The sequence below is a fragment of the Pholcus phalangioides genome, unplaced genomic scaffold (genome assembly GCF_987345545.1).
Source record: "Pholcus phalangioides strain wild (caught in Gottingen) unplaced genomic scaffold, Ppha-v1.0 ptg000017l_1, whole genome shotgun sequence".
NCBI classification, from domain to species: Eukaryota; Metazoa; Arthropoda; class Arachnida; order Araneae; family Pholcidae; genus Pholcus; species Pholcus phalangioides.
Genome location: NW_028301610.1, coordinates 30,431,801 through 30,449,759, shown reverse-complemented (window position 1 = coordinate 30,449,759; position 17,959 = coordinate 30,431,801). Strand labels below are relative to the sequence as shown.

General features: G+C 34.2%; 1 protein-coding gene across 1 annotated transcript in view; it reads left to right on the top strand.

Moving 5' to 3' along the window:
• The window catches only part of LOC149072882 (BTB/POZ domain-containing protein 9-like), an 87,127-nt gene that overhangs the window by 5,279 nt on the left and 63,889 nt on the right, over window positions 1-17,959 (top strand). Inside the window, exon 2 of the mRNA XM_089247395.1 lies at window positions 7,796-7,946. The gene's annotated coding sequence lies outside the window, so the exon portion shown is untranslated. The remainder of the gene's footprint in view (window positions 1-7,795; window positions 7,947-17,959) is intronic.

The following is a 17,959-nucleotide window of genomic DNA, read 5'->3' as shown; positions in this document are numbered from 1 at the left end:
TAAAAGTAAGCACTCTCTTGATATTATAATCAAGGAAAAACATGACCCGGAGGCCGTCATGATACCGGTTTCAGTTTATCAGACAAAGCTGCGATTGGCAGAGAACTGGTGGGAACACCAGAAGGTCCTGCCCCTCCAGACAATGGTTACGCACCTCCGTATGGTGGCGCCACCACCTTGGAAACTGTAAAGTAGAATTTTGTAGAATGTTCCTTTTCTCGAAGTTTCGGCAGACCTATAAATATAGGGAGAATGAGAATAAGGGATGGCAGATGTGTGGCTTGAAAAGAAACTCGATTGGAAAGTCAGTTGTGATTGAACTTTGCAAGAAAGTTGTTAGCTCTCTCTGATTAGCTTGTAAACACTTGTAAATTGCTGTTCTGTAAATAAATTTGTGTTTGTCCGTCGAACCGCTTCTTGTTCTGCCATATCGAAGTCTTGTGAAAAAAATTATCCGGAAAAATATTAAAATAGGTAATTTTATTAGTTGTTTTTTAATTCATTTGAAAAAGAGAGCTAGAATTAAATAGTAACCGCAGCCGCAAATGGAAATGAATAATAACTAGAAGAGTTCATAAAAATGAATTAATGTAATTGATTACTTAAAAAGCAGAAGATATCGAAATCTGTGACGTATATCGCAGAAGAATCTAGGAGAATTTTAAGAAAAATTGCAGATAACACTGTTATGGGATTTTGTACTCTAGAACATTTCCAGTAAGCTGAGAGCTCATTGCAGAACAATGCAAAACATTCTCTTTATGATTAAGTCGTATTGCACTTGGGTTGTGGGATGGAAAAAGTGTTAGAAACCACTTATTTAAACATAAAAAATCACTAAAATGGCATAAAAAGGGGGAGGGCCAAAGTTACTTGAGTGCTTATGATATTTAAGGATATCAATTTGGCCCTGTCAGTAATTATATATAATTCAAAATATAAAACTTTAATCTATACAAAATTATGTACATTTAACATATGTATCAGGTTAAAAAAACTATTTGGCAACATTGACAATACATTTTTGACTGTTTTAATACTGAGTTAGTTTCTGAGGTCAAAAACCTAAACCCTCTCTGATCTCCTCCCTCATATTTTGAACAAACAGCTCTATTGTGCTTGGTTTAATTTTCTTGCTTTCAAACGCGGACCCGATTAAAAAAAATTGCATTTTTTTAATCAATTGCAAAAAAATTGCATTTTTTTAATCAATTGCAAAAAAATACCCCCCCCCCTTCCTTCCTAAGCAGGTCCTGCATAGCCCCTGAGCAGAATAAAATCATCTTGGATGCTATTAGTGATGGATAATCTAGGGCATACGAAGTCATTGATGTCATGACATCCTGAAAGCTCAGGGAAAATCTAAAAAAAATTCTGATCTAAATGAAGTCTAAAAACATTTTCTTCCAAATCTGATTTTCTGTTAATATCCAGAGAAATTTTTAACACATCTGGAGAGCCGGAGGAAGGGCAAAATATCCAAAGTTTCTGGCATAAATCCAAAGAGTTGACAGGTCTGCTATTACCCTTAATTTTTGTATATATAAATTCATTTTAAATAAAAAATTGTACTTTGTGTGACATACATACTATATTTTTGGTGAAGAGATAGAGGCTATACAATATAGAAATTATTGGTTAATATGGTTGATACTCAATTTTTCCCCAATTATTACGAAAAATTAATAAATATTGCAGTTCTTTTTCAATTTTTTTATTATTACCACTATGAACTCATAAGATTACCTTTTAAAAGACTTATAAACACATACACATGTATTTTGACCAGAATTTATAGCCTATACTTGTTTTTACTTCTATCCATATCAGCATATGACACTAATATAATCTTTATGCGGAGATAATTTATAATATGATGAGAGAATTTATAATATGATGAGAATGAGCATATATATAGATACTGAGCGCAGGTCGATAAGATACTCGCCTAAAGTACCAAAGGATGTTTGGAGGTGTCGCTGTAATGTGGCTGCCGTTGTTACATCCCGGATTCTATTTTTATCTTTCCCCAACATAGAATTAGCATTTGCGAATGACAACAACGAAACAGTTTTCTTTCTACTAATTAGATTTATTAGAACATCAAAATTTTTTTGCATAATTTTTAAAACTTTAACCAGTTAAAAAGGATTAAGACATTAATGCAACAATTTTGTAGAGTTTTTAAATTTTTGTAAATATTGCCCGTCAAATTGTCTTTGTCCCACCAATCTGTCAGTCTGTTAGTCTGAGTTCGTTATATCCACGCATCAGCATCTCCTTCAATTGTATGGACATCACCGGCTTGTATCCGAAATGACTGAGGCGGCACCCACTCTTTATCCGATGTGGTGGAGGCTCTGTGTCTGCATCAGCTCTGCTCTGTTGTCTTAGTCGAGATCTACCTTCCCCACATGAGTTTCACAAGACCAGGTCTCTATGAGGAGTCGATGTTTCGAAGAGATGGCTAGTGCCCCATCTCACTCATCCTACAGCTGACAGGAATAAGTGCCCGGAGGCCCTAGGTCACTACGTCCAACTTGATTAGACTGTCGATTTGCTAGAACATCGTGACGTACTCTGCTCGAGGCGAGACACCTTGTTAAATACTGATCCTTATGAGTGTTAGTTAGATCTGGGTCTTTCTCAGCATACTAGTGGCTTTTAAGGGAAAACTTCCCATTCCAAGAACCAATCAGACGGCAGAACCAATAGCCTGTAAAAATTTAGTAAAACTCCATTTTTCTACTCTTCGTGATCACTCTGATACCTTTGAACCCCCCCCCCCCAACGACCATGACTCCCCTTAGGTGTCGAATTTCGAAAACCCCTTCTTAGTGTTTAAGTCATGAAGCAAAACTGACCACATTTCATGAATATATCTTCAGAGTAGTTTTGGATCAGCATGATTTCTGTGACCTTTGAACCCTTTTTTTTAAACCCCCTTAGGGGTGGAATGTTGCAAAACCCTTTTTTAGTGAGTCTTTAAGTCATAAAATAAAACTATTGACAAAATTTTATATTTATAGCTTCAACGATTCCAGCTCGGCGATGATGAATCAGCCAGAACATGTTATTTTATATATATAGACAATTTGCAATTTTTAATTTTTCAACATTGCATGGTGAAATTTGCATACACTATTTATAATAGTTTTTTTCTCAAAATAGTGAAATTTGTATAAAATTCACTGGGTTCAATAATTCAGCAACTCAGGGATGCCGCTGTCGTGCTATAGCACATCAAATACCTAGAATTTTGGAAAGGGACCCTTAAAAATTTGATTTGCACGTCCTGATTTGATTGGGACATGTAGACACCAGTAGACAATGAAATTAAAAGAACTTAGTTATAAGCTGGTAATTTAATCCTTTTTTTAATGAACCTTTGGATTAAACATGTTTTTAGAAATGAATTATTTATTTGATTCACAGGGATACTAGTGAATGAAGGGAAAAGGGGGGGGGGCATACTGTAATTTTTTGTGAGAGGGACCCACTTTCACTCAAAAAGGATCCAGATTTTGCCAATAACCTGGGTCATATGCAAAACATTGGTCATGTATTGGCACTGACATTCTGTGTTTGGTGGGGGGAGGGTGTTAAGCAGAGATTTTGGTGTTCTTTGCAGTAAAAAAACAAAAACCTCTGAAGGTAAAAAGTGAACTCTGAGAAAATCCTGCATACGCCATGTACAGTCGGACCTACTTGTAACAAAGATGAAAAAACAGTGAAACTATTCATATCTGTACAGACTTAAAAAATTATGCTTTTAAGCAAAAAAAATTTTACATATGCGATACTTTTGTCAGTAATTTAAATATTTTTAAAATGAATAAGTTGAAATATGGCAGGACCTCACAAATCCTCCTCGGTACCTAGGTGATTCTGGATTAGGGAACCTTCCGGATTATGGATCAACATTTTTGTTTATTTCCCTAATTTTTCATATTTAAATTAATTATATACATCTTTGAAAATGGATATTTGATTCATAGTTTCCTTTGAAAAATAATTAATGAAGGAATATATTATATAAATGTGTACAGTAACATAGAGAATTTAATTGAAACCATAATTATTAATTTATGTACCGTTACTAGTTATCCATAGGAGGAAAAATCTTATTCTTCAAATTTGTTTTAGTCATTACTCCGCTCTGGAAAAAAGAAAAAAAAAATATATATATATACACACACACAGTCGGCCCCCCCCCCCCGTATTCACTGTTTTTTTCCTTTATTGGAATTTTTCTTTAAAATATTCAGCAATCGTTGTTCACGTGTTTTGTTTACAAAATTTGAGTTGTGCTTGTTTAGGATGAATCATTCTTCTAATGCTACTGATAATGCTTTGAAAAGGTATTTCAATTGATTGTAATATTATAACAGAAAATGCGAAAAATTTTACTCTTCCATAAGGAAAGGGCTGGTGAAACGTCTATTTCATCAGAATCTTATGCAAGTAAAGGTTGTTTCATAGGTTTAAGAAACGATTCGAATTGTGAAATGTAAAAAGCACTGGCGATCAAGCCTCTGTCGACCAGGAGGCAGCTAGAAAATTTCGAAAGACTTTGTAGAAAATTATTGAAGAGAAATATTATGCACCTCACCAGGTGTTTAACGCTGACAAAACTACGCTATTTTGGAAGAAAATGCAGCAAAGAAGTTGAGCAAGCGAAAAAAAGTGAGCTCCTGGTTTTAAGGCAAGTAGAGATAGACTTACTATGTTGTTTTGAGCAAATGCAAAGGTATTTCAATTGATTGTAATATTATAACGGAAAATGCGAAAAATTTTACTCTTCCATAAGGAAAGGGCTGGTGAAACGTCTATTTCATCAGAATCTTATGCAAGTAAAGGTTGTTTCATAGGTTTAAGAAACGATTCGAATTGTGAAATGTAAAAAGCACTGGCGATCAAGCCTCTGTCGACCAGGAGGCAGCTAGAAAATTTCGAAAGACTTTGTAGAAAATTATTGAAGAGAAATATTATGCACCTCACCAGGTGTTTAACGCTGACAAAACTACGCTATTTTGGAAGAAAATGCAGCAAAGAAGTTGAGCAAGCGAAAAAAAGTGAGCTCCTGGTTTTAAGGCAAGTAGAGATAGACTTACTATGTTGTTTTGAGCAAATGCAAAGGTATTTCAATTGATTGTAATATTATAACGGAAAATGCGAAAAATTTTACTCTTCTATAAAGAAAGGGCTGGTGAAACGTCTATTTCATCAGAATCTTATGCAAGTAAAGGTTGTTTCATAGGTTTAAGAAACGATTCGAATTGTGAAATGTAAAAAGCACTGGCGATCAAGCCTCTGTCGACCAGGAGGCAGCTAGAAAATTTCGAAAGACTTTGTAGAAAATTATTGAAGAGAAATATTATGCACCTCACCAGGTGTTTAACGCTGACGAAACTACGCTATTTTGGAAGAAAATGCAGCAAAGAAGTTGAGCAAGAGAAAAAAAGCGAGCTCCTGGTTTTAAGGCAAGTAGAGATAGACTTACTATGTTGTTTTGCGCAAATGCGTATGAGTACATGATAAAGCCCACCATCATTTTCAAATCTGCGAATCCGCGAGCGTTGAAGGGAAAGCCAAAGCTCCCAGTATTTTGGACGAACAATAAAAAGGCTTGGACTATGACAACACTTTTCCTGGATTGGTTTAAATGGTTTTTCGTTTCGGAAATCAGGAGGTACCTTGAGAGTGAATACATGCTATTCTCAAAGTTCTTTTGATATTGAGTTGACCGAGGAGGAGTTAATGCAGCTAACTGGTACTGAAACTGAAGCAGTACCAGATGAAAAAGATCGAGATAAAGAAGTAGAAGACAAGTTCACCACAAGTAACATAGCGGAAGGGATTCGCAAGTTGAAATCAGCAATAGATTATTTTCATAACATAAATCCTTCTATTTTACGTTCTTCACATGTAGAAAAATTGGTAGAGGAAGCCTTTTCAACATATTCCAACTTACTTGATGATATGAAGAAGACACGGCAAACAGAAAAATCATGATGTTCTTTCTGAAAACATCGCCAACAATCGCTACATCCTCTTTTACATTCCCTTCTACCTCTGCGTCACCCTGCTCTTTCTCATGATATTCAATAAACGAGATATACAATAATAAACCTATGGTTTCTGTTATTTGCTGTCACTCCCGGAACGTAATCCCCGCGAATATGGGGGGCCGACTGTATATATTTGTACTTTTGAAGATTGTGTGAAAGGTGGATTTTCCGATTCCAATTTGCATCACACAATATTCGTACTGGTGTTCCACGTTCTAGCTTTGTCAAATAACTCAACTTTCCTATGTATACATGAAGCATCATGTTTCCATTTGCACCTTGTACCTGCGACATTGCTTGACGTTTTCAGCATGTTCAAAACGTACTCATAATCACAGGATTTTTTCCCTATGAAAAGAGTGCTGGGTAAGTTCTAAAACACTAAGGATAACTGTACAGTGTGGAGAAATGCAATGCAAAAATGAAAGTTTTTTTGATTAAAGCTGGCTTTCTGACTAATCGCATTCATTGAGACACATAGTTGCCATCATTGTTTCTCAGAAGCCTGAAAATCACAGTAGGCACCAACAGTAAGTGGGACAAAAAAGAATCAAAATAGCCAATACTGATACAGAGGCCAAAACAGAATTTTGGTAAAGAAAAAACAAAAGTCCCCGGTTGAAAAAAAAAAATTCAACCGAAGTGTGTCCAGATTTTTGAGAAGTCCTACTGTAATATATTTTAATAAAGATTAAAAAATGTAATTAAAATATCTTACGTAATTAAATACATCAACAAAAATGTCAATCTTTTTTTTCCCCTTGATATTTTTGTGCACTTGGAACATTTGTGTTCTATTGATTTTTGCCAAATAAGCATGCAAAAATATAATGCCTTTTCTTTTAGTAAGAGGCAGGAAATTTTTTCTTCTCATTTTATTAATTATTTAAAAATAGAATAACAGACTTACAGTAATCCTGTTTTTTTTATACCACCCTTATTTTCCATTTTTGACTTTCAACTAACTGTACGGCTACAATTTTTGAAGCAATGATTAGCATTTTATACTTGGGCATTCTCAAAATTAATTTGCACACAAAGAAACCACCACAACCAACATTTGAATCTAGCTTGAAAATGGCAAATGTGCACTAAAAATGGTTTGGTGGTTAGATTTTTTTGGGAATAAATAACCTCAATACTTTCTTCCTAATGAGGTTTTCTGCAAACACAATAAGATTTAACAAAGAAACATAGAAAAAAAGCAAAATAAGATTTAAGATCAAATTGGAAAATTAAGATCAGGACTTTTCTTGGGAACAAATAACCTCAATCCTTTCTTCCTGTTACAAAATGAGATTTTGGGGAGAGGTAGTTAAAAAAAATAAGCAAAATAGGATTCTACATTACCCTAAAACAGCCCTAATAGAATGTCTTCCAAGGAAAGAAAGAAGACAATATCAGCAGAAAGGTAAATTTACATATATTCATGACAATTCCATGTTTGAAAATTGGCTGAAAATTTGATATAGGCATACTTTGTTGAAATTGGTGTTATTTATAAGCAATCAAAATAGCATAGATAAGCAGTACAAAATTCATGGGATGGGACAAAGAAAAACTTTGTTATAAGTAAAAATTTGTAATATATCCATGTTAATCATAATCAAATCCACCTGTATATTGATAACAGTAAAGCATTTTTAATGATCTTCCCTCCACATTCAGTTACTGTGTTATTTTGTTTTCTGTGGATAAATTATATTTACTTATTTATTTTTCAGATACATTTCTGAACTACAGTTATGAAGGTGTATGGATATATAACTGCTTCTAGACTTATTGTGAGTTGACTGAATTTGTAGAAGTTCTGACTACAGTATGATTGTCTTATTTTTGGCAGCTATTTTTGTTGCCAAAAGACAATCACTGCAGGTTAGTAATACTTATTCAACTAATTTTTCATACAAAACAGGTGAAAACTGTAGCAGTGAGGAGGGAAAGTCTCCAATCACTATAACCATATGTTTTATACCCAAACAAATCCTCTGTATACAGTGAAACCTGTACAAAATGGTATCTCAATAGACTGAAATAATATTCAGTTTTAGACCGATTTCCATTTTATAAAGGTGCAAATAAAACCACTAATCATTGAACAGATCATAATTTGATTCTATTTAAGGCAGGTTTCTGTCTCATATAGTGTTCGTCTTACGAGGAAATGGTCCAAAGGTGTTATCCTCATAAAGTTTTGAAAACATTACCACTAATTCCACTCATTTGAATATGCACAAAAATATAAAAATATCCGGCGGAATATTATTATGGGTCACTCAAAAAAAAAATTCAAATATTAATAATTTGAATGTCAATAGAGGGGCCAAGAATGACAAAAAAAAATCCCCACAACCCTAGAGTGTTAGTGACATCATTCAAACAACCATAGGCATATGCATAATTTTCTCGAGGGGGTTTTTAGATTTTTTTCCCTTCTGAGGGGGTTTACTTTTTTCCCTGCAAAAACGCCAATGCAAACAACACATGATCAGGTACAGCACACACAAAGAAAGGTGGGGGGGAAGAGTGAAATAACTAAACTTAAAGGATTATTTTTTGCTTATGCATTATTCTATTTTAGCTCCCATTGCTTCCTTTTTTTGTTATTTTCTCCCCACTGTCCTCCATTCTTTTTCTTCTCCTTGCTTAGAACAGAAAACAAAAAAAGGAGCTAGAGAGTGAAAAGAAAATTTTATAGATATTTCCAAGAGAAGTGCGAGAGGCGATGAATAGCCAAGTGTGTTGTAATTTTTAATAATTTTTTGCAGACCAAACAGGTAAAATAGTGCTCATATCTTGACTTAGATACATAAAAATTAATATTCACTGTGTGATTGCTCATTGAGAAATTAATGTAATTAATTTGTAATCGCGTAAATTTTTCATGCTCATGTGAAATTTAAACTTGATTAGATTATAAAACACAAATACAATGAAATATAAGATCAGTGCAATCCATCTTTTTTATTATTTTTTTATTCTATTTATTATTCAAGATACATGAGTGATATCATTAATTAATAATCATTTAAATTTAAAAAATAAATTTTTCAGATCTATTTCATGATTTAGATTATTATATTCTTTAGAGGCAATATATAAAAATTGTTTCTGCATTATATGGTTTTATTTGGTTTTATCACTTTGTATTGGATTCCTGTTTGTCTTGTTTGTCTCGCTGTTTGTTTTATTTTGAACCAAGCAGGGTATTTCTGAATGGATAATATTGTTTTATAAAGGTAAAGTTTCTGAGTATGGAATCAATAGTCATTATGGCAGTCCTGGATTATAAATATTTTGTGGGATATATTGTTGATTAATTTCTGATCTAATATTACTCTCGTTATCACCACCCCAAACTGTGATAGCGTATTGTATAGCTGGTAGTACCCAAGCAAAATATATTGATTGTAGAAAGATTAGGGAGAATATTTTTGGATGTGGTGGATTTTGATGTTAATAAATTTCAATTTATGACTTATTGCTACTGCTTGGGACTTGCATTGAAAGTTTTTATTTAAAATAGTAACCAGGGGTAATTAAATTCATCTCTGTTTTTCTGAAATTTGTTCACAGGCACAATGTTCCTGCGGGCACTAATTTGTATGACATTGGACTATATGATACGTTCTCTGTTTTTAGTTGTATATGTTACTGGCAAAGAGTATGAAATCCGCCATTCTACACAATGCCTGGTCGTTTCAGGCAAAGTATGAAATACCGGTTTTATTCTATACTTTGCCTAGGCATTCTAAAACACAATCAGACAAAGTATGAAACTCTTCATCTGTAAAACAAACATTGACAACATTTTCATTATATAATCCGAAGGATGCCAAATGCGCCAAATAAAATAAAAGATTCTTGTTGAATTATAAATTTTAATAGATTTCCTATGAATGTGTGTGTGGACACGTTTGTTTTTCTTCAGAAAAATTTCCTTTTTGCTCTCGTGAAAAGTGATCTGTTGAGGGGCGGTATAAAATATTACAATTTCGCAAATTAAAATTTCACAGAATTTTCGTTTTTTTTTTCCAAAAACATGCATTGGCCAGCGACGACTTCCAGTCTTGGTGGTGTATAATCGCAACATTTGATCTACGATGCCCACTCCATATTTAGTTTCATTATTGTAGGCAACTGTTTCTGGGGTCTTTTTTACATTTTCGTTGAAAGCTGCATCAGTATTAAGTAAAGTGAACTCAGAACTAGAATATTTTTTATCTTTTTTCCCTGATCAGATATCAGTGTGATATCAGTTCCAGTTTTGAATACTATCGACAAGTATAGATCCTGTTTTCCTGTTTTTGCAGTTGGAGGTACCTCACGATGGTCTTTTCGAAGGGACCCAACCAAGCTTGTTGATTTCGATTTTAAAAATGCACATAATCTTAAAGATGTGAAATAATTATCTGTTATGTTTCGACCTTTTCCTAAATAAGCTTTGACTAATCAAATTTAACATGTTAATAGACATTTTGATTTGCTGGTCTGATGTTATCTGCTCCAGTGTAAGGAAATCTGTTTACATAACATGTTAATAGACATTTTGATTTGCTGGTCTGATGTTATCTGCTCCAGTGTAAGGAAATCTGTTTACAATATATTTGGAGTCAACGCCGGCAAGAAGACAGAATTTTATTCCAAATTTATCTGGCTTACTTGGGATATACTGTGTAAATGGACATCTTGCTTTTGAGGGTAAAAGTTGCTCGTCCACAGTTAGATTGGGCCCTGGTTTGTAGTAAGTCGCACTGTTTTCTGTGAATGAATTCCATAGTGAAGATGTAAGAGCAAACTCAAGTTAGTTTTCAATCTTTCAGATTTCAGATCGAATCTCGTGAATTTTAAAATTTTTTTGAAACTATCTCTTGTCATTGTTTGGGGAAAAAATGGGGGACCCCAAATCAACAACCCCAATGAATTCAGGGGAAAGTTTTTTGCACCATAATAGAGACCTCTTGCGTTCATAATGAACATTAACGATCTCCCAAACTCCATCAATTGTCATATTAGACTCTTTGCAGATGATTGCGTCATCTACCACACGGTGCACAACGAATCTGACCAAGCATTTCTCCAAAATAACCTCAACATTGTCTCTCAATGGTGCTCGTCCTGGCAATTACCCCTTAATTCTTCAAAAACAGTTTTTATGAGAATTACTCGCAAAAGACTTCCCTTCGTTTCTTCTTACACTATCAATAAATCCTTGATCACCGAAATTTCCAATTATAAATATCTGGTTGTAATTATTTCTGCCACCCTCCGTTGGAATCTCCATGTCTTACCTCTTTCATAAGTGTCTCCAAAAACTCTTTTTTTTTTTTTTTCTTCATCTGAACCTCAAAAACTCCACCTGTCACCTCAGACATCTCTGCTTCCAAACCTACATCCTTCCTCTACTCTCATATGCCTGTGAAATCTGGGCCCCTATGCTCTCTCCATTATAGACAAATTAGAATCTATTCGAAATCAATCCGCCCGCTTCATTCATTCTTAACTGTTGGTCATCCTCTGCCTCCGTCACCGAGCTCAAGCACCAACTCAATATGCAACCACTTTTTACCCGTAGATATATCTCTCAGTTATCCTTCCTTTTTAAAATTCTCCACGGTCATTTTCATATCGACACCTCGAACCTTCTAACTCTGGCTTCATACTTTTCAAAAAGAATTAACCATTCACAAAAATTGAAACCCATCTTTGCATCCACAGATTGTTTCAAATTTAGTTTCTTTCCTTGAACAATAACCGACTGGAACAACCTCCCGCCAAACATTATTGATTGTGAAACAGTTTCCAATTTTCTTTGTGACATCAATCATCTCTGTCTAATTTCATCACCGCATTCCCTTGTATAGGCTTTGGCCAACCAATATTGAATAAATAAATAAATAAATACCGTTGCATCCACTTCAAACAAAGAAACTGACCAAGAATTTTCATTTAGACGACGATGGGCTTCAGCTTCTGTACATTTCTGTATATGTCCCATCAGTTTATCCTCTGAAAATAATATGTCACGAACTCAGAACACACTCATTTATGTTTTTATGACGCATAAAATGTGTGGGGCCTTGATTTCCTCTCAGTATATTTTGCGATCCTCAACGTCCTAAAGTTGAAAAAGGTTCTTTGATTTTCCATATGCTCCCATCTGCTTCAGTTTCTTAGATCGTTTCTGTGGCTTTTCAAAGAGGTATAACGAGTAACTTTTCTCACGATTTTATGTTTCTTGTTTCTCAATGGCGTTCTATTTTCTACCAACTGAGGCACCAGTGGAGAAATAATTTTATTTTGATTTAAATCTTCATCAGAACCGCTACTTTCTTCTCCACAGTTCAGCATAGGGTAGATCTATGCTCTTTTGCACTTTCATCATCACTGCTTCTAGAGTGAGTTTCTCTCATCTAATCTTTGCATCTCCTGAAGTATTTCTTCTTTAGTAAATATACATTTTCTTGTCATTTCTAAACTAACTGTTTGAAAAGATCACATACACTCAAATTTTCTACGTCCCAAAATAAACAATTTATCGAATAATATGGCATGAATGCTTGACAAAAACCAAAAATGACACACCTGCTGATGACACTTGCAGATAAGAATGAGGGGAAAAGAAAGGTCACACGCAAGGTCAAATGAAAAAAAAAGACTTTTTGAAGGATTATAATCTACTTAGAAATCAATTGTGATGATGATAGTAGTATTTACCGCATAATGTGCTAGAATATAAGGAAGGACACTATGACCCCCTTCTGTTTTTCTAGGTATATCCGCTCGTAGCTTCGTTGTTAAAAAGATAACTAAAAAAGCTTTGGTATACAATAAGAACATGCTAATTCAGGAAAGTCTGGAAATTTCAGGTGATTCGGTTTATTCTTAGCAGAGATGTGTAAGCTTAAACAGTGTGCAGGGTCATAAAGACCACCGTCCGTCTTTCTAGTGTTAATATTTCGTCACATTGATAAATGGAACTTGCAAATGCGGATTATGCGATATCATTTTGTCTTGAAGTAACCAAGATTTTTATCTACGGATTTATGAACAAGAAATATAATGTATAAAGCGCAGGTTAACTCATCTATTCGAGAGAAAGTGACCATGGTGTGTTGGTGACGGAAAACAAATTGGTATACGTAGGTTTACCATATTTTATCGGTGGAAATACGAGAGATAGATATCCTAAATAAACAATTGCTTATTGCTAGGCCGACCATATTTGCTCGAGAAAAATACGTGAAATTGGGATTCGAAATACGGGACAATGTCAATTATCGCTAAATGATGCCAAAAATAAGTGAAGTCGCTAACTCGTGCTAAAATCACAGAAAAGTAGTCAATCATGGGAAATAAAGTGCCACTTCAAATTGCAATGAATTAAAAAAAACATGACAAATGTGTGAGATGAATATTCTTGTTTTTAATGAGGCTTTTTGGATCACGTGGATATTTCCCTCTCTCTTGAGGGACATACACACTGTAGGCAAGGTAACCAATATTGCGACTTCCTGCACAACTCATGAAACACATAAATCAAAATTAAAGAAACGTAGAAATATGAACTTTTTTTTTTTTCTTTTTCATGGGCGCTAGATATTTCGAAAATTTTCTTGAAGCTCAAGTTATTGATTTGCCTGCTTTTGCTTCAAAAAATGCTTGATTAAAGCTGCAGAATTTCTTCAATGTAATTTATGGGCCCATAATTAATTTCAAAACATCCTAAACTATATGGATTGATGTAATTTTGATATTTTAAGACAATACAGAGACATATATTTTAATTTTCATGCTTGAGAAGATACAAATAAAATGTTGAAATCAATGTTATTGCATTAATATCCGGCTAATTATTTTATATTTAATTTTCTGGGCTTCATATTTCTAAGCAAACTCAATATTTCGAAAATCGAGAATTCAATTTTTAAAATTATTGATGTGACTGAAAACCATATTAAATTTCCGCATTTCTACAGTAAAATCAGCAATTTTAACATTGATTTCTAGGGGGTTTCTAAACAAACATCCTGTGCTTGTCCCTCCGAGTGATCATGATTATGATGTCTATTCCAAAAGCCTGATTATCGTGATGTAATTTCTAAGTTGGAAAGATAACTTTAATCGTTGATTTGAAGAATAAAAAGGTCAAGTTGGCTTCGTTGAAAATGTGAAAACCCGGGAAATTTTTGCAAAAAAAGTCAGACAGCCAAAAAAACCAGAAAAACTTATGTTAAATGTTTTATTTTGTTATGTTAAATGTTTTATTTTGTTATGTTAAATGTTTTATTTTGTTATGTTAAATGTTTTATTTTGTTATGTTAAATGTTTTATTTTGTTATGTTAAATGTTTTATTTTGTTATGTTAAATGTTTTATTTTGTTATGTTAAATGTTTTATTTTGTTATGTTAAATGTTTTATTTTGTTATGTTAAATGTTTTATTTTGTTATGTTAAATGTTTTATTTTGTTATGTTAAATGTTTTATTTTGTGGAATCCATTTTTATCCACTGCAATTCAGAGTAATGCTTTGTTTCCCACCATTGACATTTTTTAGTGATTTCTGCAAAAGTTGGCAACTTTGCTTATATTTGGCGTCATTTAGGGCAATGTCCCGTATTTTACATCCCGAGTTCCCATATTTTTCTCGAAGAAATTTGGTCAGCCTAAATGTGCAATAAAACTTAGAGACACGATTTTTAGTCTACCAAAATTACGTGAATTTTTTGAATAGCAATGAAATCATTTTCCTCAGCTTTGGGGCTTACGTCAGTGGTGAAATAATTGACGTTATGTGTCTCATCAGGCCTGTAGCCAGAAATTTCATTCGAAGGGGGACCACTTTCATTTTGTGGGAAGGGACCAAAGTGATAGAAAAGTGGTTTCAAAACTTTTCATGTCGTGGGGAACTTTTCAGAATTGTTATCATTGAGCACTAATTTTGACAACATTTACACCTTGGTGCCATGTATAAAATACAGTAATTGTTATGAATCTGGTGATTATGCATAATTTCATCTGTTGTGATCAGTGATTATGCATAATAATTTCATCCATTGTGATCGATGATTATGCATAGTAACCGATATAAATCCAGCGATTAAGAGTAATTACCGATATAAATCCAGTGATTATGAGTAATTACCGATATAAATCCAGCGATTATGAGTAATTACCGATTTTTGCCATTTTGTTTACAGTAACATATAAAATGTATTCCACAAACAGCATCCGAAAGCCATAAAATGTTATCAGATTTGAAGTTCCAAAAGGAAATTACCCGCTTAAATTCAGTTGTGATTTTTTTTTTTGACGAATTAATTTTAATTTGATGAAATTGTAATATTTTACACCGCGCCTCAAGAAATCCCTTCTCAAGAGAGCTAAAGGGAACCATTTCCGGGAAAAAAATCAGAAAATTCTGTGAAATTTTAATATTTTATACCGCCCCTCAACAGATCCCTTTTCACGAGAGCCAAAGGAAAAAGTTTCCGGGAATAAATGACAATTCTGTGAAATTTTATTTTGACGAAAGTGTAATATTTTATACTGTCCCTCAACAGATTTCTTTTCATGAGAGCCAAAGGGAAACGTTTCTGGGAATAAATGACAATTCTGTGAAATTTTAATATTTTATATGTCCCTCAAGAGATCCTTTTTCATGAGAGCGAAAAGGAAATTTTTCTGAAGAAAAAAAAAACGCGTCCATTCATAGGAAATCTATTAAAATTTATAATTCAACAAGAATCTCTTATTTTATTTGGTGCATTTGGCATCCTTCGGCTTATATAATGAAAATTTTGTCAGTGTTTTACAGACGAAGAATTTCATACTTCATCTGAAACAACCAGGCATTGTATAGAATTCCTGGATTTCATACTTTGCCGGTAACATATATAATTGAAAATGAATTACTTCAGTTTTTTTAAGGTTAGGAATTAAGGTTTTTGCATTTTAAACAGTTTGAAATTATTGAAATATCAGATTCAGTTTTAATGTCACTTCCATTTATTTCATTTTTAGCTACATTGATGTAAATGTAGAAGGGCTAAGGAGGGTTTTTGAAATTCGACCTCTATAAGGGTATCATAAAGGGTTTAAAAGTAACAGAGAAATCATGCCATGTCGAAACCACTGGATCTATTATGAAATTTGCTCAGTAGTTTTATTTCATGATTAAAAGACTCATTAACTAATTTATTATCTATTAATTTCTACCACCAAATTTCTCTGCCTTTCGTAAAGATAGAAACACACGCAGAGGAGGCATTACCCTTGTTTTCAACAGTTCTATACCCCTAATTGAAATCCCTCTTGAATCAAATATTGAAATTGTCGGTGCCGAATGGCATCACAACTGCACTCCCATTGCAATTTTCTCCCTTTACATACCCCCTGCCTCGGACCCTCACTACTTCATCGAACTTGAAACAATACTGGACCGATTTCATAATTCACATCTTCTAATTATAGCTGGTGACTGGAATGTACCCGGTATAGATTGCCATAAAATGCAGTCCCTCTCGGGAAACCATGGTATTAACAATAGAGTTCTCGACATTTTCCTCAAATTTAACCTCGTCCAAACCATCTTGGAACCCACAAGAATATCCAATCACTCAATCTCCACATTAGACCTAATTGCAGTTTCCAACAAAATTCCGGTTTCCCATTTTTCAGTTTTTGATGGCTGTTCCGACCACAAAATCCCTTTTTTAGATTTCTTTCTTCATCATACCATCCCTCCTTTTTATCGCGCCAGAAAACTCAACTTTAACAAGGCCAACTACCCTCTCATGCAAAATATCCTTCATACCCACTTTCCAGACTTCATCCCCTCTTCTAACGATATTCAACATCTCTGGAGTAAATTCAAGCTGTTATCGATAAATGCAAAGCCACTGTTCCTACCAAGTGCTTCTCATCTAAAAGTTTCTTTAACCCTTGGATCAACCGTGACATTATCCATCTGAAAAGAAGAATTCGACGTGACGTCTCTAAACTCAAATTTAACAACTCCTCTACACTCAGAAACAAAATCTCGATCTCCACTCAAAACCTCAAAGATCTTATTTCTCGTCACAAATCCAACTACCTATCCCACTCATTGCTTACCTATCTCAAAACAAATCCCTCAAAATTTTGGAATTTTCTCTGCCCTAAATCAGCAGGTACCTCCTCGCTCAAAACTTCCAGCTCGGACCTAACCTCTCCCCTTGATCTTGCCTCCGAATTTAACCGGGTCTTCTCTTCTGTTTTTTCCTCTGATCCTACACCCCCCCCCCCCCAATACGTCTTTTTTGATTCACTTCATTACTCCTGTCCCATCTCCTTTTCTAAAGCCAGTCTCTTGAATCTTCTAAAAAAACTAAAACCCCACTTTACTGGCCCTGATGGGATCCCCAATTATATCCTAAAATTCTGCGCCGATGAAATTTGCAACTATCTCCTCATTATCTTCGTCTCACTGAATACTTCTAATCTACCCAATGACTGGAAAATTAATAAGATAATTTCCATCCATAAAACTGGTTCACTGTCCCACCCTCTGAATTTTAGACCCATTGCAATCACCTCCTCTTGCTGCAAGCTCTTTGAACACATAATTGCCAAGAATATCTGTGCCCACCTCGATTTGATTAACTTTTTCTTCCCTAACCAACATGGATTTCGATCATCGTTATCTGTATCTACCCAATTAACACTTTTCATACATGACTTAACAGACTCCATTGACAAAAACCTCCAATCCGATATCATTTTCCTAGATTTTTCCAAAGTATTTGACAGGGTGCCCCATATAATAAACGTCTAAAACTTTCAAACCTTGATCTAAATGTTCAACTGCTGAAATGGGTGGAGGCCTTCCTTATTAACCATAGCCAGT